Source organism: Epinephelus fuscoguttatus, linkage group LG9 (assembly GCF_011397635.1).
Source record: "Epinephelus fuscoguttatus linkage group LG9, E.fuscoguttatus.final_Chr_v1".
NCBI classification, from domain to species: Eukaryota; Metazoa; Chordata; class Actinopteri; order Perciformes; family Serranidae; genus Epinephelus; species Epinephelus fuscoguttatus.
The window spans coordinates 15,407,737-15,428,543 of record NC_064760.1 but is presented as its reverse complement, the minus strand read 5'-3'; the positions used below and the strand labels follow the sequence as shown (position 1 = coordinate 15,428,543).

The 20,807-nt window shown below is 41.9% G+C and overlaps 1 protein-coding gene across 2 annotated transcripts in view; it reads right to left on the bottom strand.

Moving 5' to 3' along the window:
• Positions 1 to 20,807, bottom strand: part of LOC125894527 (ecto-NOX disulfide-thiol exchanger 2-like) — a 277,435-nt gene that overhangs the window by 239,530 nt on the left and 17,098 nt on the right. For both annotated transcript variants that reach the window (XM_049585992.1, XM_049585993.1), the window contains exon 2: positions 15,192 to 15,287. The gene's annotated coding sequence lies outside the window, so the exon portion shown is untranslated. The remainder of the gene's footprint in view (positions 1 to 15,191; positions 15,288 to 20,807) is intronic.

Sequence of the window (20,807 nt, the reverse complement as noted above, 5' to 3'; positions counted from 1 at the left end):
CCTATTTATACCCGGACAATAATTTCCACCAGTAGCAGAGTAACGGAGACCCAGGGTGAGGCAGCTCTGTGTGACGCTCCCCTGGTGAAGAAGAAGAGAGAGAAAAAAAAAGGAGCCACTGACTTCTTTTTCCCTGTAAGGCTTTCCCAGAGGAGTGAACTAATGACAATGTCCTCCTCTGCCGCTGTGTGCTCTTACAGCCAGCACAGACACTCCTCACTGTGTAAAGCTAACACACAGAAACTACTGTTTAACATGACCTGGACTGTGTGTGTTTGCTGTGACTTTTTAAGGTTGTGCAAATGATTTTAAATCAACTGATTACATGACACTTGTGAGACGAATTTCATGATGAAAACCTGACATAAAAAACAATATCCCTCCCAGCTGACAATAACACTGTGGCCTATATACAGTAGACGCTGCACATGACTGCAGTACAGCCTTTGATTACGCTCATGTCAGAGTTTGATTTGTCACGCTGTCAAAGTTGGTGTCAGACATCACAAAAATGCAAGGAGCAACTTCACAAGATGAACCCAAATCTACAAAAGAACAAGCAGCAGCATATGTTGGCTTGCGAGCAAACGTGGGCATGAACTGAAACATGCTCTGTGTCATACCTGCTCTGCAAAACTCTAAATTCTTAAAGTAGTAATCTCAGGATTTCGCAGTAAACCACACGACAATTAAAGCAGGCAACGAGTTATATAAACTCCAAACCCCCCCAAAAGAGCTCTATTTTTTGCTCCTGCCGCAGCTGACATTTTCCCATTAGTGGCACGGGCTCGTAATTTGGTGGCACCAATATTTCATTTCAGAGAGCGTTTCACACAGTAATGAACATGTCACCAAGTGAAATTAATGTGTCACTGTGTTTAACAGATCCAATAAAAGTAAAGGAATTTGAATCATTCAGAAATTACATACCAAGCCCATTATCGCAGTTCATACAATCGCAGTGACAGTTTATGTTGCTGTTACTCAACTTGGAGATGTACTTATATCTAACATCATGAACTTTGCAATCTCACTTCAAACATTAACAGATACTTCACGCTCACCCAAATTAAAAAGCTCAGACTGACAGACGTGACTGTGATATTTAGAGAGGGAAAGCACTATCAGCAGATGAAGCGCACGAGTGGGAAATGCTGAATATTTTATAATTGTGCTGTTCTGCTGCACGACTGGCAAAAAAAAACCTTTAATGGGAAAAACTGCCAAAACATTTGCATGATACAATTAAACGTGCACACTCCTGGGATTCTGGATCTGCGTGCTAAACACAACCTTGGGGTGTTACTGGTCTTAATTTGTACATAAAGCTGATTGGGTGTCTCAGGAGTTTGATACCATCAAGAAATAATAGTAATTCTTGGAGATGAATTATTACCAAAGGCTGCTGCTTTGCACCCTGGTATTTTTACTCTCAGGTGTCCCTGTTGTGCGACCCAGAGAAGTTGAGAAAAAAATCAATTTTATGCACATTTCCTCTGACTTGTGGGAGCGTCGACCCCGAGACAACCAACCGCACTTGTTTTGATTCCCTGGGGAAACGGAAGCACAGCTGTTAGCTCCGATCCAGCTATGTAAGAGCACCTTAAATAAATGTGGGAAAAGGTGATCATCGCTGTAAACAGCTTCCCCATCCAATGTGACTGAATTTTAACAAGGTGCCAGGACTTAGAAGTGATGGGAACACATTGCTCAGGAAATAAAGTACTTTGGTGTGCACCAGCTCAGTGGCATGGGAGAAAAATAACTGTCCAATTAGAGCCAAGTATGAAAATTATGTGCACACCTAAACATAACATACGACAAGCCTCAGGCTTGGGAGAGGGAAGAGAGAGCGTGCTTTCTTTATGTATGAACAGTGGCTGTTATATCTGTCTGTTAAATGAAGATACAGACAGCAGCTGGTTAGCTTAGCATAGCAAAAAGACTGGAAACAGCTGGTCTGGCACTGTCCAGAGGTTTGAAAAAAATACTACCAGCAGTTATTACGTGATATTTAGTTTAAACTAAACAAAAACCAAAGATTAGAAATGATAAGTAGTGCGTGTGAGTAGTGTTTTTTTTAACAAATTGGGATATAATGTCATTAGTGATTTTGATAGACAAAGCTAGCTCTTTCCCTCTGCCTCTTGTCTTTACACTAGGCTGAGCTAACCATCTCCTTACTGTGCGTACTCTTGGCAAGAATTCAAATAAGCCTTTTTCCCAAAATGTATTTCTTTAAGTTTTAATCTAAAAGTGGCGTTTGTCTTCAGTATGTAATTTCTCTTAAACATGCTGAGATCAACTTGTTAGGAGTCAAGATTTGTTTCTTCTTTCTTTGAAGAATATTCAGCAATTTAGGAAACTCTGGTCCGTCCCAATACTCACACTTCTCCTCAAAACTGGCCCTAGTCCTTGTTTTTGCATGTTCCCGCCAAAGGGCTAGGGTGTTCCAAACTTTAGGGAAGTGCTTTTCAGCCCTTAAAATCCTCACTTAATTTGAAGGGCCATGCAATGCACACTTACGAACCCATCTCAACTGAGGGGAAGATTGAACTTCCCAGGATGCATTGCAAAACTATCCAGCCAGGCGAGTTTTCCAGAAAGATGGCAGCCTCCATGAGAAAGCTATTGCACGATGTAAGTACTATTTTCCCAAATAAGTATGCAAAAACTCCAAAATATGTCGGAATGTGTTATGGTTCTGCATATGCATTGTTATCTGTAAGCGTTGAGTTAGAATATGAAGGCTTTAAAATTTCTAATTCACAATGTAGCCGACATGAATATCTACAGAGTTCTCCGTGCAAGAAGCCTACGTTGATAATATGTGTGACGTAGGTGAACAGTCTGTTATGCTAATTTGCATGAAGTGGCGTCCCAATTCGTAGGTCAAATTCCCTACACCTCAACACTACCCCTTCGTCATTGAGGGGAATCTATCTGGCGAGTGCATTTGAAACCAAGGGGTAAGGTTAAGGGAAGAGAATTGAGATTGGCCCTTAATCAACTCAACAGTGTGTCAGTTAGGACAGATAGGCACATGCAGGAGGTTCCATCTCACTCTTTTCCTTACGGAGGATTGAGCAGGTTTGAGCTGTTTTTATTTTGATGTACTCAGTTCTAATAATTTGAAGGAAAGATGAGGCCGGTCCATGTACTCTGTTGTTCTCCAGAGGAAAAAGACTGCCACCTGGGAGCTGTGGCTACATACAGACTCTAGGCTCCGCCCATTCAGGAAGAGGGAGGCAGGTAGGAGTGGCTGGGGATTTTCCACAGTTATAAAGACAAAAACTTTCAAATGCTTTTCAATGCCACTCGCAATGAGTTTAAGACCACTCTTACTATAACCAATATTAAAAAACAAAAACAAATGACGAACTGACATTGATTACCTAAGGTTAGGCACATTTTCCCCAAACATTTATTGTAACATAAAACATGACATGACAAGAAATGAACAGAAAAGGGCACCTGGTGTTTACTGACATTTCTTCTTGGCAATTTTGTGAATCTGTCTCTGCATGTGGGATCCACTGCCTTGATTCCCAGGGTGCCGAGTTTAAAAAACTATTTGCCTAAAATACACCAGGTCTTGTACAGGTGTCAGCCATGCCAAAATCTGTGTTGAACAGCCACTTTTTGTTGAGCTCGCACTTCCTCATGTAGTCTAGGGCAGTGGTTCCCAACTGGTCCAGCCATGGGTCCAGATTTCTCCTTAGGTCCACTTGCGTTTGGCCGTGTCATCCAGCTAGTTTGCGGTCTCTATCAAGTAGCTGTCGGTTATTCACTCACTCTACAGCATGAAACAGCACTTAAACATAGAAGCTCTGCGCCAGAAGTTCACTGTACTTCAAAATAAAGTGTCTTTTTTATAAAGTTGACATGATGGCAAGTCACTTGCGGTCCATTCAGACTAAACTTGCAACCCACTTTTGGGAACCACTGGTCTAGGGTACAGTTACAGCTAACCAGTAGACAGTAGATCCTTTGCTTTGAGCATCTCGGCCAGAGACCAGATATGACTGTTGTTAGTTCTGCTTCCCTGGTTCACGTATTCGCATTTTCAAGACTTCAGAATGATGGGTTTAAGGGGAGGGGAGCCTGTCCTTATGTTCCTTCCGAATTCACAGTTCTCAAGCAAACTCTTCCTTTGTTTGAGTTTTGCTGATTGTTACAAATACTGAGCAACATACTTAGAATCAAATATGTGCATTATATGTGTTGGTGTTGAAGAGAGAGCTGGAGTGTGTGTGTGTAGGTGCCTCAACAGCCGTTTCAGCCTACTAGATATCCAAACTCCAGCCTTCTTTTTCAAAATGAAAAAAGGCTGGAGGCAGAGATGAGTTGAAGATATTGTAATTAGCTACCACCATCACAAAACTGCTGCTGTGGAAAACGCAAGAGAAAAAGACATTAGAGATTGTCATGATGTGTTCACTGAACCGAGTGGTGACTGCGCTACTTTTTCAACTGTGTGCCCACGAGTTTGTCATATTCTGAAGTTATGATTTGGTCAAACAAGATAGAGATTGGCACTGGGAAGGCAGCAGGCTCTAATGATAGTAATAATTTTACATTAAATATGAGAATTAAAGGTTGAAGACCAATATTTATTAAAGCTTACATTAAACGGAGACTGCACATGAGTTTAATTTACTTGGCTTATTGAGAGACTGTCGTAAAAGTTGGGCTGTTTCAGCTGATGTGAGTATTCTGGCAATCACATCTGTTCTGCTGTTGAGAGCAAGTTTAGTACTGAGCCTTGGAAACAGGTGGAGCTAAGTGGAGCTAATTTACTGACTCTGTGTGTGTGTGTGCGTCACAAGAAAGTCTGTGAGAAAGACAGAGTGAGACAGACTGACGCACGGAGCAAAGGTGAGTGCTAATATTAGTCTGCTGCTGTGAATGGCATGTCGGTTTGGGCAAGAGGTTAACAATATGAGCCGCAATCCCAAAAAAAAAAAAATATATATCCCTTTTCTGTCTGTGCATCTTTGCTCGAAACGAAATCAGTGGCAGCTGCAAGTCTACCAAGTTCACACTTTTCTCAGATGTCTCTTAAACATTTCACTTAGTTAGTCATGAAAAACTACTTTAATATTTACATAAATGGTGATGTTAGAGAAGGAGGAACCTGTGAATGTTTGTCACGACTGTTTGAATGTCCAACCAATGATATAATTAAAGGTAAATACACTTTTATTCTAAAGAAATATTCACATATATTAAAGTAAATGTACAAAGCTCAAGCTCCTTTAATGTAGGCCTGTCCTGAATACAATACTCTGGGCTCTGGAGCTTTGGTAGTAATCAACAACAAATAATCGAAGTGTCAGCCATAAGGGGAGCTGAGGTGCTGAGCATAAATCCTCATGATAATAGGCTCTGAATCCAAGACAACACCTGACAAAGCTGAGATACAGAGGCTCAGGAGCACAGAAACAGCAACTAGCTCCGCAAGTTTAAGATGTGAGCTTCAGATTCAGTGTTTCTGTTACACAGGTTAGACACGGCACCGATGACCGTCTTGAGAGCTGCTCTCCTCCAGTCAAATGGTCAGTTCAAAGTCTGCATGGTCAGCACGAGCTAAACCAGCAGCAGCGGCTAATATCCAACACCCAACTGTTCCAACAGTCCCATCAAACTCACAGACACCAAAATGGCTTGACACTGTTGGTAAACCTACTAATAACCACTAGGTAACGTTAGCCATGTGATGCTAACAGTTAGCCCTGTCACTGTGTATGTGCAGACTAGGGTTGGTCGGTATGAGAAAAAAAAGAAGACGGTCCGGTTTTTGTGAAAAACCGTATCAAGTCGGTAATACCGGATTTTCACCACTTGGAGGCGCAATTGACTCATTTGAAATGAAAAACAACCATAGGACAACAGAGTGACAGTAACACTTTGTTTCTTTTATTCTTTTATTTTCTTTTATTCCTTCTTTTATTCCACCCCCTTGCTCAGTCCCCGCCCCACCCCCACCCCCTCTCTCTCCTGCTCGTTGTGCGCTTGGCGAAGATGCAGACACAAGGTGCTCACAGACTCGGGCTTACTATAAGCAGAGTGGACTCGGCAAGGAATGTCCGCAGTCATTCGGGCTTACATAGTCGAGCGCACTTCCGCGTTGTAGTTTACTGTAAAAATGTCTGTGAAAAATCCCTGCAATGTGAAAAATACATGCCGAGTAGTCTTTTGTGTGACACTGGTGCGCGGAGCGGAGTCCGAGAACAAGGCAAGGAAAAGACAGCGTGCAGCTCTACAATTAAATACGTAAAAAGGAAAATACATATCCGGCGATCAATGTTGATACTGTGGCAGGCCGCCGTGAATAAATCAATGTATGGGAAGCACCGAGATTTATATTTCTTTATAATTTCTTATCATAATATCTTTAAAAATACAAAAAAAGAATATCTGATTTCCAAAATTGCACACCAAACTGTTATTTGACTAGCCAAATATTCTGGTCCTCCATCCATCCATCCACCCATTTTCAACTGCTTATCCAAAGCCAGGTTGCGGGGGCAGCCGGCTGAGCAAAGTATTCCAGACGTCCCTCTCCCCAGCAACGTTTTCCAGCTCCTCCTGGGGGACCCCAAGGTGTTCTCAGGCCAGATGAGATATGTAATCCCTCCAGCATGTTCTGGGTCTGCCCTGGGGCCTCCCACCAGTTGGACGAGCCTGAAACACATCCTGATCAGGTGCCCAAAACGCCTAAACTGACCCCTTTCAACACGAAGGAGCAGCGGCTCTACTCCGAGCTCCCTCCAGATGTCTGAACTCCTTACCCTATCTCTAAGGCTGAGCCCAGCCACCCTTCTGAGGAAACTCATTTTGGCCACTTGTATCCGCAACCTCATTCTTTTAGTCATTATCCAAAGCTTGTGAGGGTTGGGATGTAGATGGACCAGTAAATTGAAAGCTTTGCCTTCCAGCTCAGCTCCCTCTTCATAGCGACAGTCTGGCACAGCACGAGCACCAAACTGCCAATCCATCTCACAGTCCATTCTGTCCCGACTCGTGAATAAGACCCCGAGAGACCACCACTGTATTCTGGTCGTGCCCTACATTAATGCAATGCCAATACAATCTTTCAATTACAGAATGTTTTTACAAAATAAAGTGCATTGACAAAGTCCAATATTTATATGTATGTGGAAAAAATACATGATGAATCAACTTAAATAAATGAGAATTAAAATAATATTGTTTATCAAAAGTTAATAGTAAAAAAACAACTGAACCAATCTCATTTTTTTTTTTAATTTAGAATAATCAAGGGGCATTTTTGACTGTCCTAAGCAAGTAGAAGTAACCTGACAAAGATGATGTGTCTGTCATAAATTCCCAATGAGAGCCAAAGGCATCAATGAGCCTCCAAATTCAAGACAAAAAACAAGGGGAGCTTTTTGTCCCTTCGCTTTGAATACGAGGTGTTATTTGTTACAGTTTTACTGAAAGAGAGCACAGAGCAGTGGACCTCGGCGATTACTCCCCCTACACACCTCAACGCATGCTTTCACCCTCTCACAGTGGAGTATTAACGTGTAAACCCTGGCAAAACAGACAGCAGATGGAATATAGCAGAAGCAAAATGTGCATGGCACTTGACAGAAATTGGCTCCATCAGAATGTTAAATTAGAAATTGACAGCGATTTGTCCTGGTCTGTAAAATGTCTGCACAAGTAACTGAATAACAGGTAATATCCTCTCCATTTCACACAGACAGTAGTATCTGGGTTGCTCTCAAATGTCATATAGCTGTTCTCAGTAATAACCAGTAAGAGGCTGACGAACATTCCTCTGGCAAGTATCTCTGCTGCTGTGTGTGTCTGTGTGTGTGTGTGGTCAAGCTGCTGAGTCGAGCAAGCTGCTCTCAGCAAAAATCTAAGACAACAGCATCAGTATTTTGAATATGATTTAGATGAAAGCGAACAGAAAAAGCTCTTATCACATCTTACAGCCGGCTCTAGTGGGTGTTTTTAGAGAGAGGATGACCAGAAACTCAAAAATATCTTGCAGTGACAAAAGGATTCTTGCTGTGATGCAAAACTCTGTACGAGCAGCGTGAATAAAGTCCTTGCTGTAATCCTATCTTTCACCTTGAAAGTTTCTCGTTCTCAAAAGCTGCAGTGACGGACATTCTTGTGTGACCAGTTTAAAAGGACAGCTTTGACCCATTTGCATCCACGTCGGGTGTTAAACTAGGACATTATACTCTCCACTGAGTATCACATGGAGGTCTAGCATGTGTAAAATTAGACTGAGGATTTAATCAGCGACCAGCTAATACTGGAGTTCGGGGTCCTGATTTCTTTACATTCGGTGACATAAATCACTCTCAAATTGTGGCAAAGACAGACTGAGATATAGTGAAAATAATTGAGCTACAGAAACTTTAAAAGATCTTTTGTCTGTCTGAACTCAGAAGACATGACTGACACACTGATCAAGAGACAGACGAACTAGAGTTTATGCTGCTGTTTGATGGTCTTTTCACTTTACACCTTGTTTGCATAAAGCTATGTGTACATAAACGAGTCAACCAGGAGTCCATCCTTTCCCATGAGAACCTATGTGATCTCCAGTTTTTTCGGTGTTGAATTTGCTTGGAGTAAAATCAAACTTTTGCCGCAGCTTTCAGACACACCGTACACACTAACATGTAAAAAATGTAGTATACTGTGTGCACTATGTACTTATTGGCGTACTGCGCGAATTTCGACAGGGTAGTGTTGTCTCAAACCAAACACAGCCGTTGTGCACTCACCGGAAATGACGACCGCAAATTAGCTAGTTAGCAAACTAACATGAGCATTCGCGGAATCGTTTGCAGTACCAAATCATTACAGACTGCTAAATCAATCAATTGATAATAAACATACTGCTGGCTTATATCCGACAACAGTATAGTGGTGCTTAGTGCAAAAAACACATGTATAACTTAAATTTGTACAATGCAGTGTAAGTACAGAAGTATGCGATTTGAGACACAGCATATGTTTAGCTAGCTAACACTGGTAGCATGCTAGCTGTGTAACACAGAATACATGCATAGTGGATTATACACCTTTTAACAAACTATTTCATAAAGCTGGCTACACACCTGACAGGCTAACCTCTGCACTGATTTGTTGCCATGCATTATTGCTCCTGTTTTTGTCTCTGTGCTGCTCCATGTGCATATTCGAGGGCTGTGCCTGACAGTCGAATCAGATTCGGCAGTTCATTTTAAATATTCACCGATTTGTTTTTTCTTTACATATAAAGTTGTAAAGTTTAATAGGCCCCGCGGAATGTTCAGTGACAGCGGCATTCATGTACTATGGTACACAAGCTAATAGCGCTAACGATGGATCTGAAATGTGCAACAACAGTTTTTGCTGACTCTAGATATCAAAGAAAAGCCAGAGACTGTGTCATATATGAAGTATCTGTGAACTGTAAATTCACCACTTGTAAGCAGAAGAGAGAAGATAATGTTATCTCAAAGCCTGCCGACAACTTCTTGACTTGAAGCAATCTCAGAGGACTGAGGGGTCTCCGACAGACGATTTGAATCTTTGACTTTCAAAGGGCAGCCCTAGCATATTCCACAAGACTGGACAGCGATAAACACTCATTAACTAACCATCACATTCACTATCCTGCCATTTCTGCTGTGGTGTTTTCATTGAACCTGAAAAGAGCATTTGCGTTTAACACTAGGTGCACACTCTATACTATAGAGAAACACAGACACAAAACAAAACTGTGTGGAAACAAGGCGTTAGGGACGGGCCCCTAGGAACGGTGCTCAGCCTTGCTTCCAATTTTTTCCAGAGGCTCTTCACTATAAAAATCCCCTGCAGCCCAAAATCCTTTTCCCCATAAGCCGTCATTGTAAAAGAGACATCTGTAAAACTGACAAGTTTCATTGAAACTCTTTCTATTGTGAATTTTTGATCCATGGAGGTTTTATATTTGAAAACATTCCTGGAGCCAAGAAAAGAGGTTTTAAAATATGTGACATCATCATAATGTAAAGACTATGAGTTGAGCAGGGACTCATGGATGGAGCCAGCAGGAGAAACACTACTGCGCATACTCATTGGGCTGCATACCGCATAAGCTGATCCAGAATCTAGAGACTTTTTTCGTGCATACACAAGGCGAACAACATCGGACTGATAGGCGCCATCTTGGGTTCTGATATCTAGTTTTTATTACAGGCTTTCCCACATAATTATTTATTTGTGGCAGTCTGCCATGATATACATATTGATTTTGTACTTTTGGAAGATGCACCATGCATTAAGAGTGCGGCTGGAACATATATACTGTACTGTTACTGAGACAAAGCAGCATAAAGTGAAATTTAACCATTGGTTAATTCATATAGAAACAAAGCGATTTATTTCTTAGAACAACGGTGCTGTCATTTCAGTGTTTTCTATCACATTTCCAGCCTACTATAGATGGAACATGCTGCATTCCCCCGGAAACTGTGCAACCTACGGCCCAGTGCTGGGTCTAAAAGTTCACTTTTGCTCGCCTTTGCAGCAATTGCTGATCCAATCCATCGATCTGATCTGGTCAACTCTGACTCATCTGACTAGAAGCTGGTCGACTCATTGATTCTCTAACTCAGGAGAGGTAGGAGAAAAAAAAATCATGACGACTTTCACCAGTGCCCCCCCAAATGCACCCAAATCAGGGGCTATGACTCACCATGTCAAGATATTTCCAGTATTATGTGTTGTGGTTATGGAGTGGAGTGAATTTATATTTTCAGATAATTTATTCAGGACATACTACAAGCCACCAAGACACATTCACACTGCAGCCAAGTACAATTGTCTCTCTCCATTTTAGTGCTTAATCCCGTCAAGTTCCCACTCGGCACGATTATGAATGAGAGTAACAACTTATATTAATGAGTCCTGCTTGAAACAGGTAGCAACAAGCATCGTTGACTCTAACTCCTCTGCAAATGAGCTAGATTGTGTGTTTTGGACGAGGACAGGAGTTTAGAATTGGCATTGGATGCGCGGTCATTAACTGTACAATGCTGCCAAAATGTTTGTTTTTCCCTTCAAAACTCTGGTTGGTTTGGCAGATCATTGTCAGACAGACACACAGACAAACAGACACAGACATCTTTTTAACTTCACAGGGAGATACATTTGAAACAATTAAGGGAAAGTTTTACAAGGTTTAAAAGCCAAATGCAGAAAAACAAGCAGAAGATTCAGCTACATTTTCCATCCAAATGTCATATGGTCCACATTTTAACTGTAACAATATCGTCTTTTACAGTCCACATGCAAATACAGTCCATATGAACTCCACTACATCACAACTGCAATGCAAACCACAAGGGCTCAGATGGCTGGGAGAAAACTGAGCTGTATTATGAAAATGCAAATATGACGAGATAATAAAGCAGCATTGCCGCTCAGTTAAAACTTAATTGAAACGGTCATTTAAATGCCAAATTGGAGTCTGTCTGCTTAGTGTGGATTGTTGTTCAGCAATCCTGACCATGCATTTTTTAATTAGGTTATAATTTCAAGAGATATTATGGTGATATGCCTTTAATTCCTAAATTAAAAAAGAGGTTAGGTAATTATGCCACGGACAGAAAAATACACTGCAGTATATTCAAATGAGCAGGGCTCTAATTTGTGCATGTGCCCAAACGCTGGCACAGAATCCAGTTGGGGGAAACTATTTGACATGCAGCCCACATCTCCAGTAGTTAGTAGTTCTTAGGCAACAGGCAATTAGAGGAGATACCGCCGCTGTTATCTGCTGCTGAATCTGAAGGCAGATTCTAGTATTAATAGCTTGAGAGGCAGGCAGCACCTGAGCCTCTGGGACGACAAAGAACAGTAGATATCCTGCAAGCAAAATACTTTAGCACTGTTTTACCCCCCTTGTACTACTCTGTAGAGAAGGACTTATATCGAACCACTTCAAGTCTTGTACAAAACATAGAGACGTCAAACCATAACAACATGACAGCTGTTTGTGTACGCACTCGCGGCTAACATCAATTGAAAAGTACAAGTGCCACAAGTATTTAGTAGTAATTTAAAAGTTTTGCTAGCAGAATGACACTCAAGATAAAATAAAAGGACTGAAATAATTTGAAATGATCATTCAGCCCACACAGGATTTGGGTTGTGTGTTCTTTTTCTCCACAACTGATTTCCTGCTAAAGTTATAAGGCTAATTAACAGTGTGCTTCAGAAAGCTGTTAAATCTGGAAATAATTATTGGAAATAGTCGACATTAGAGAAGGGCAAGATTAGAAAAAAATACTGAAAAGGCAGGATTGTTAATTGGTGAATTGCTAAATTTCACTAAACTGAACATTTTTAATTAATGACAAGAATATTTCCTTTGAGAAATGCTGATAAAACCTAAAAAAGAAAAAATACACCACATAAGGCAGTGGTGGATCACTGTCTTATTCACACTTGAGCGTGGAGATCATAGAAATAGAATGAGAGTAGAACTGACATTCAAATAAACGTAGCAGGATGGTCAGATATAGGGCTGCCACGATTAGTCGACTAATCGATGACTGATCGACTATTAAAATAATCAGTGACTATTTTAGTAGTCGACTAATCGGTTTGAGTCATTTTTCATAGAAAAGTACTATAAAAGTACCCTAAAATACTCTTACTGCAGCTTTTTACGTTCAGATATTGGCAGCTTTACACGCTCTCCCGTGACAGTGAACTAAAACCCTTTGGCTTGAGTACGAAACAAGGCATTAGATGACATAATTATGGGGTTTGAGCGAGACAGACCAACATTTTTCAACATTTTAACACATTTTTCAATGAAATGATTAGTCGACTAATCGAAGAAATAATCGACAGATTAGTCGACAATGAAAATAATCATTAGTGGCAGCCCTAGTCAGATATATGGTGTTGTATATATATATGTTAATATATATCAAGTGTTTGTTCCTCTGATAAGTTTGGTTGGTTTGATACTATAGAATGGAGGTTAGACGTGAGATATGTTTGCCAATCAGTGTGCTCACAATCAGTGGCGCTGCTTGTGATTGGTCGGACAGGTGTTTAGGCAAGAACTCAATACAGCAGAGATTTCTACTGTGCAGACTCTGGCTCCAAATGGCGTCACCAGCGCACGATGGCAGCAGCTATATCTAGGATATTTTGACTCTAGTTTTGTACAGTAGGAGGAAGTGGATACTTGTTGTTTATCTTAACATACAGTCTGTGTTTCAACCAAACCAGAGTGTGCTGAAACATTGGACTGACCAGATGACTAACTAAAGCCCTGTTTCCATCAAACACTTTCAGTATGGTACCTTTGGAACCAAAAGTAACCCTTCAGACATGGGACCTAGACCCTAGCGTTTCCACCACAAACACCAGTACTCTTTCATGTGGGCGGGGTCCGTTCAGCAGCAAAACATCCTTTAATATTATAGTTATTATATTATTATATAGTTATTATAGTACTAATATGGGCTCTAGTTTCCCGGCACAGCACAGGGTGGCGCAGGGTGGCGAACCCCGCACAGAGCTAGTTTCGAGCAGCGCAACCCGAGGCGCGCTCAGTTTGGTAGTTTGGCAGACCGAGGTGCGCTGAGATGGGTGTGGCGGCGCAGCAGGGGGATGTGTCGACAGATCCAGCTTAGCGCAGTGACAGTTTCGTGCCAAAAGGCTTCGCCGAAGGTGCGCTAAAAGCTCGCCATCTGAAACCAGGTCTACTGTCAGCGCAGGCGGAGCGCAGCCAGTGTAAGCTGAAGTTTGGCTGACCGGCGGACAGCGCGCACACGTCACCAAAACCTCACAGGCAGGTTTCCAGAATGTCAGGCACATTAACAATGCAATAAATAGCCAAAAAAACACTAATCAATGCAACTATCTGCAATCAGCACATAAATGTATCTCTATATCGACTGTCCCGTCACATCTGATGTCAGATCAAAGGGGATTGGCACTGTTTGGCACACGTAATGGAAACCCAACCTGATTTGATTAACACAGCTGCAAACTGAGTTCACATCCCTCTCAGCCAACCACAAACAGCCACAGCATCAGATAGGGAGTATATATTCAGCAACTGTCATCTTAGAAAAGTCAAAAGAAAAGAACAGAGTGAGACTGCGAGAGAGAAAGAGAGAGAGCGCGCGCGCACGAGAGAAACGCAACATTGATTTACAATTGTGGTGACCTCCTCCCAGGTTACCTTTGCATCATCAGCTCGTGGAGGTCTGCTCACAGTTCCGTATATTCAGACATTGCAAGCTTGGACCTCCCGGACCAAAACATCAGTTTCCTCCTGGGAGAAGTTTGGCCATCTGACACTGCTGCTCTCTTCTGCCATGGCGAATTGAGTAAACTCTCATTACGCCTTCGCGCGGCGCATTTCAGGGCGAGGAGAGGGGCTCATTTGATTGGTGTGATGTGTGTAAAACCCACTCCATGCCTTCTCTCCTCCCTCTTTCTGACTTGCGCAGGTAGGAGGGACGGAGGTGGGAAAGGGGTGTAGCTGCGCCAGGTGCACGGTGTGCCAAACTTGCAAAATCCGCCTGGCCACACCCAGTTGGCAAAGCGCAGGTGCGCTGCGCCCCCGCCTCGCCCGGTCTGCGAAACTAGAGCCCTATATGTAAAACTCTCCACGGTATAAGCAGAGGTTACATGAGCTTCCAAACCAGCCACAGTGCAGTGTTCACAGCTCCACCTTTTAGGACCAGATCTGTGTGCTAGGTACCCCAACAGAGGGGGGACCAAAAATGGGGACGGTACGGAACGGTTCCATTGGTACCATACACAACTTTTCATAGTGGAGACGGAAAAAGCGTACCGAACTGAACTGTAGCGTACTGTACTGCTCGGTGGAAACGGCGCTTAAGACGACTTTGGTGAGCTTCATTTTGTTTCTGTTGAGTTTAAATTAAATGTGCTTTATGATAAGTTAACAAGGCAATTAAGCTAACATTAGTCTTAGTTTGGTAAAAGAGAGAAACATTCTGTTTAATGAGGAAAACTAGTGTAAGAACAGTTCTCAAACTAGTGAGTATGACAAACTTTAAAGCTACTCTGACAACAACTAACAACAATCACCATTTTCTTTCATACCAGTCAAATGACCACAGTAGAGTTCGATGTACTTTCTACTTATTTGGTTTATATCATGGAAACTGTACCTGTCTCGTTGACGTCACGGAGCAGAATCTCTGAAGTACCAGTCCACTTCACTCCGGCAGGAAGGATGTCGCAGTAGTTAAGCTTCATCTTTGATCCTGCAGAACACAAATGTAGAAAATGAAGCCCTCACTGCTTAAAAAAGTACGTCATGGTTCTCAGTCAGCTTTAGAGATATGGAACTAAAGCACTCACCACCATTAAGTCCATTTTGATATAGTACATTTCAGTTTTGGATGCTAAAGCACAGCCTTAGGCAGCTTTCATACTGGCAGCACTGCTGCAAAAGCTCGAGATTCGTCACTCATTTCAATGAGACCACTGCTTCGGCTCAGCGGGGGATCCTATCGCAGAGGGATCAGGCAAAACATTTGGTTCTGGCCCTTTTTAATCCCACAGCAAAATGTTGGATCATTAAACAAAACACTGTGTTTTCCAATCAAATACACGCAATTACAAAAAGGAGGTAAATACCTTGTAGCATGGATCTCGCAGCATTGTACTAATTTGCTTTCTACCTGGCCAGCATTGAGACCGAGGAGCAAGTTATTACTGCTGTGATTAACTTTCCAGAGTGGTACAATCAAAGCTCAGAGGAGTACAAGGACATACACCACTGTCTTTGCATTTTAAACCTTCATTCTGGGCTCACTCGTTTGTATTTCATCTTCTTTACCTGCACCCTGTGGCAAAATGCTCACACTTGCACAACCCCTCGTGCTGTTTTTCCACGGTGCAATTGTCGGTGTGAAAGTCTCTAATGCAGCACTGAATGCTGAAATGATGAGCAGACAATGTTGCTGTAATCCCAGAACATTTGAGTGAGGAAGAAAACCCTCACAGGCAGCCGACCACAGCAGAGTACTGTATAAAGAATTGTCCTAAAATAAGCAAAATAAGAATCACATAACCCCAAAGAAACATTACAACCCAGGCTCCTCGCTAATTAGAGCCAAAGAATGAATATAACACTCAGCTCTACAGGCCACTAAAATGGGTAGAGCTACTTCCCACAGCACAAGAGAGGGAGAGCATCATCATCACAAGCTGCTGCAGACCCGGCAGGAAGTGGATCATTTCAGGGCATTAAAAACAATGCAATGTATTTTTCATCTTCCTCCTTCTTGCTCTATTACAATGGGTACATCTCCAAAGGCTGGAGTTTATATGGTTTTTATGCACAAATATAAAAGCTGCTTCTTTGGATGTGGATTAAAACAGCTGTTTGGAATTTACTTTGTGTTGATGAAGGACACCCTGGAGTAAATCTGAGGAATTCAGTAGGCAAAGACAACAACAGGCGGGTAAATAGGTGTGCTTGTTTTGTTGTGAGAAACCAAACTTATGTGGTTTTATTTTTTGGTGTGATAATCAGACTGAATTACCACTTCTGTTCACTTCAGCCTGACAGTGTTCCTGTTTGCTGATTCCTTGTTTTCTTTCACGCAAACCAATCAGTAGCAGCTCTAAAGAGGTTGCTAAGAACGGTTAATGTCGCAATTTTTCATGTTGATCAAATAAATATGTCGATTTAAGAGCTATTATTTTTGTATTTGGAGTGAAAACAAGAAATGCAGCTGCAATGATCTCGTCAACGTTTGCCGCCTTTTGTCAGTCACTATTTTTCTTCTTCTTCTAACTGGCTGAAACAGCCGTCAACGGGCATATTACCAGACATATTCCAAAAGCTGAAAAAAAAAAAAAAACCATGGGCTGCAAATCAGAGGTCTGGAGCAAGTCTTAAAAAGATTCCTGCAAAATTCACTCTGTGATTTCACATTTTCCTGCTTCCTGTGGAGTTTAGAGGTTCTTATGATCAGCAAAGTGACAATTTTTTTACACGCTGTATTACAGGAATCGGTCAACACGCTGAAATTTGACACTGTCTGAGCCATTCTGCTCACCAGGGTCATAATATGATGACTCTGCCCCAAATCTCTGACTACATCCATGCCCACCCACATCCTCCTCAACATCCGGCTCACACTTGCAAAGAAACCATTAACAGTAATGAGAATCGATGGGGGCGTTAAAAGTATTGGCAGTCCAGCCCAGGAGCTGCTCTCTGTGCCGTCTTTATTAGTCTGGAAAAGGAGTGCTGGTCCCTAGCCTGCCAGCTCTAAATAGGAGTGCATTGATCAGAAGCTCAGGCTGGGCTGAATCTCGCCCTTTAATTGCCCGTGTCACTCCTCATTCTCATTCCAACAGCTGTCAGTCGTCTCCCAGGTAAACCAAAGCCACGGTCACTCGTGGTGCTTCACGCCGAGGCAGAGGTTAAGGCTCGGACAGAATGCAGCTTCTTCAATAGGGCTGTGCTTTGGCAAGAATCTGGCGATGCGATACATATCACGATACAGGGGGTATAATTCAATATATTACCATACTGTAAGCAAAGAGATACATTGATTTGACTTGTTACTAATTTTTGGAGCCAGCTGTGTGCCCTTTATGACTCTGCCTTTTTCACAGGCCTTTGTGCCTCTGCTAGCAATGTGTTGTTACGCTAAAGTGGAAAAGAATGAGTAAGTGGCTGAATAGGGGTGTGCTATATCATCTCGTTCACGATAATGCCGGTATATTTTTTAATATCATATAAAAAATTCATATCATGATATTCACAATATTTCGACTTGTTGACATATTGACGACATGTTACCCACGGCAACAACAAGCATGGCTGAAAGCGACATAATTAGCAACTCCACGGTGGTTCCAAAAAGAGGAGCAGCTTCAGTAGTGTGGAATAAATTGTGGCGTCCTGAATGTTTTATCAACCCTCCTGGACTTTTCACTCTTTTAGTGACTTACCGCTCAGAGGGAACTCAGTCAGCGGCTCCTCTGGCAGCAGCAAAGCGTCTCTCCCTCTCCTCTCTTGCTGTGAGCACACTGGAGTCGGTGTCGTCATGCGATTTTGTCACAAACCTTTTGTAATGTAAACCTACGTGATGCTCACAGCTCAACAAAAAACTATATATATGTGAACGTGTGATAGTTCTGTTATCTTTTTTTCTACTATATATGTCATATTGTCAAGAATATCGTTGTCGCAAGAATACCCTGCAAAATCATGATATTATTTGAGGGTCATATCGTCCACCCCTATGGCTGAAGATAGATTACAACACTGTCATCTAGTGGTTGGTAGTTTAAACACAACACAAGATGAACCACTGTCATGAATCTCTGTGTGTAAATTTAAGAAATTATTGGTGTTTTTGAGAAACGATACAGTATCACAAAACATAATATGACAGTACTCGAGTGTAACGATATTTTCTCACACCCCTATTATGCAAGACATTCAAGTCAGAGTGAATTCTGCATCACATTCATCTTCATCAGATGAGAGTGAGAAAGAAAACCACACACTTATGGTTTCTCTCAGCAGATTATGTAATCCCATTAATCCGCTCATTATATCTGCCTTCTGAATTTCTCATATTTGGCTGCCACTGGCTGAGGATGTCCCTTCCTCAGCCCAATACAGATTCCTTACATCCTTAATGCCTTCTTACTGACCACAATATTAAGCACTTCTCCCAAATGGTGCCTTTAGACAACTGTCTGAATCCCATTTATCGGTACTTAAGAAACATTAAACTATTTAGTTTGCCAATTAACATTAGCTACTGAGCCTCACATAAACATATATTAAATGAAACATACTGCATATTAAAGCGGTGATTAAATGTAATTTACAGCATCTTTTAAATGCTGGAGAAAACATTCCCCTAATATCATTTATATGTTTAGCTCTCCAGAGTATACACAGTAGAAAACCAGTGTACAAGCAGAGAGCTGCTACTGTATGACACAGAGAAAGTCTTACACAGGGAGGAGGTGGATGTTGTAGACCAGTATAACTATCTTGGTGCCATCTTTGATAACACCTTGAAGTTTGAGCAAACCACAGAAGCTATAATTAAGAAAGCAAACAACGTCAGTACTTTCTCTGATAACTGAATGCATTCAGTGTCCAAAAACCCATCCCTCCAAACCTTCCACAGCTTCTTTATTGAGAATACTCTGTGTTTCTCCTTCATTTCCCATCCGTCACTGTCAAAAACAGAGAGTGTCTCCAAACCACTGTGAACACCTGTTCCAAAATCACTGGAGCGCCGCTCTGAAGCTTAGCCTTATTCAATGAGCAGCAGGTCAGGGCAAAGGCCCATGACAGCATGTGGCACAATACCCGTGTCCTCCACCCCCAGCTCCAGATGCTCCCTCTTGGGCAGCGCCTGTGCCTCCCCAGGTGCTCCACCAACCGGCACAGTGCATCATTCATCCCAGAAGCCATCCGCCTGGTGAGCAAGGGACTGAGGAACAATTCTTTGCTCTGTCTGGAGCTTGGCACATGAAAAACAGGAAATACTTAAATGCCTATCTGCCATGTGGACTATTTCTTTGTTCATATATTTTTATCGTGAGCATTTATTTTAGTTGTATTATCATTTTATCCTTTACTTGCTGATATCTGTCTGTGCATATGCCTGCTTCTTGTCTGTTTTGTTTGGCCAAAATAAAATTGCCTCTGTGGATTAACAAAGTTGTTTTGTATTGAATCAAAGTAAATCGAATAAATGCTCAGAACAAACAGATAAGAATTCAAGATTTTGCCAAAAGGGATTATGTGTGAATGCCCTACCTCACAAAAGAAACTTCCAAGCCTCAATTTAGGGTGCTTTCACACCTGCTCTGTTTGGTTCGGTTCTATCAAACTCAAGTTTGTTTGCCCCCTAGGTGCGATTCGTTTGGGCAGGTGTGAACACAGCACTCGCACTCACACCGAAAGAACCGGACCGAGACCTTCTTGAAGAGGTGGTCTCAGTCCGGTTACAAACGAACTCTGGTGCGGTTCGTTTGTGGTGAGAACGTGTTCCGACCTGGATCTGAACCAACTGCAGTCACATGACACATTGTTTGGGTTAAACATGAGCATGTTACAGTTCCAGAGGATTATTAGTGTGCACCTCCTCCTGTACTGACTTAATATGCACATTCAGCACATCCAATGCATCAAAACATTGTTTTCTAGTTGGAGCCGCGCCTCGTTTTCAAACTGTATGGTTTGACTAAAATGAACAATGACAGCAATATAGTCCACGATGAGCAGCGCTAAAATCAACCTGCGCAGTTGTCCCTCCATTGTGACATTAGAAAGTGTCACATTTATCTTGCAAGTGTACTCTTCTTCAATGTTGTGTTTACTTCCTGGGTTTTTTCCGCATGGAAATTCATCTATCAAGAGCAGCTTTCTCGTGCAAGGCATTTTATCTGGTCTGCTTGTAAATGCTGCCGTAAGAACACGAACCAACTCTACTCCACTTTGTAACAAATTTAGTCCCTGATTCGGACCAAAGCAATACAACTCTAGGTCTGAAAGCATCCTATAAGTCAAAGCAAAGCAAAATCAGTGATTTCTTTCAAAAGATATATACATGACAGAAAACAAAACATGTATACAGACACGTGGTCCTGTGTGTAAGCACTGAGTTTGCTACGTTCCACGAGCTCTCTTAGCTCTTTCAGTCTTTTAAGTACATGATTAACATCTTATTAGATGCCAAAGTTTTATAAACACAAACTAAATAGCCTTCAATAAGTCTCAGTCTTTCAGC